Source organism: Penaeus monodon, chromosome 22 (assembly GCF_015228065.2).
Source record: "Penaeus monodon isolate SGIC_2016 chromosome 22, NSTDA_Pmon_1, whole genome shotgun sequence".
In the NCBI taxonomy this organism is placed as follows: Eukaryota; Metazoa; Arthropoda; class Malacostraca; order Decapoda; family Penaeidae; genus Penaeus; species Penaeus monodon.
Window position 1 is genome coordinate 6,938,578 of NC_051407.1, and position 325 is coordinate 6,938,902.

Consider the following 325-nt stretch of genomic DNA (forward strand, 5'->3'; position numbering starts at 1 on the left):
ATTCAAAATTGTTCTTTCTGATTTCCGAAGCACTTGATTTGAAATTTGAAGTAAATAATTCCAAAGAAATACAATTATCCATCGTAAGAAAAAGCTTTATTCTTCTTAGTCATAACTTGACTTGCTCATTTTCTTGAACAGTGAAATTCAGTTTTGAATCTGTATGGTTTACCTACCATTTTGTCAGCAAACAAGACACGAACTGAAGAGAAAATATAACTTGCAAACTTGATCAGATCCTGCTGCGATAGCATTTATGGGCGTATTATTGATGAAGACTTGTTTCAACTCATATATCAATGGGCACCTTTTACTTGTAGATAAA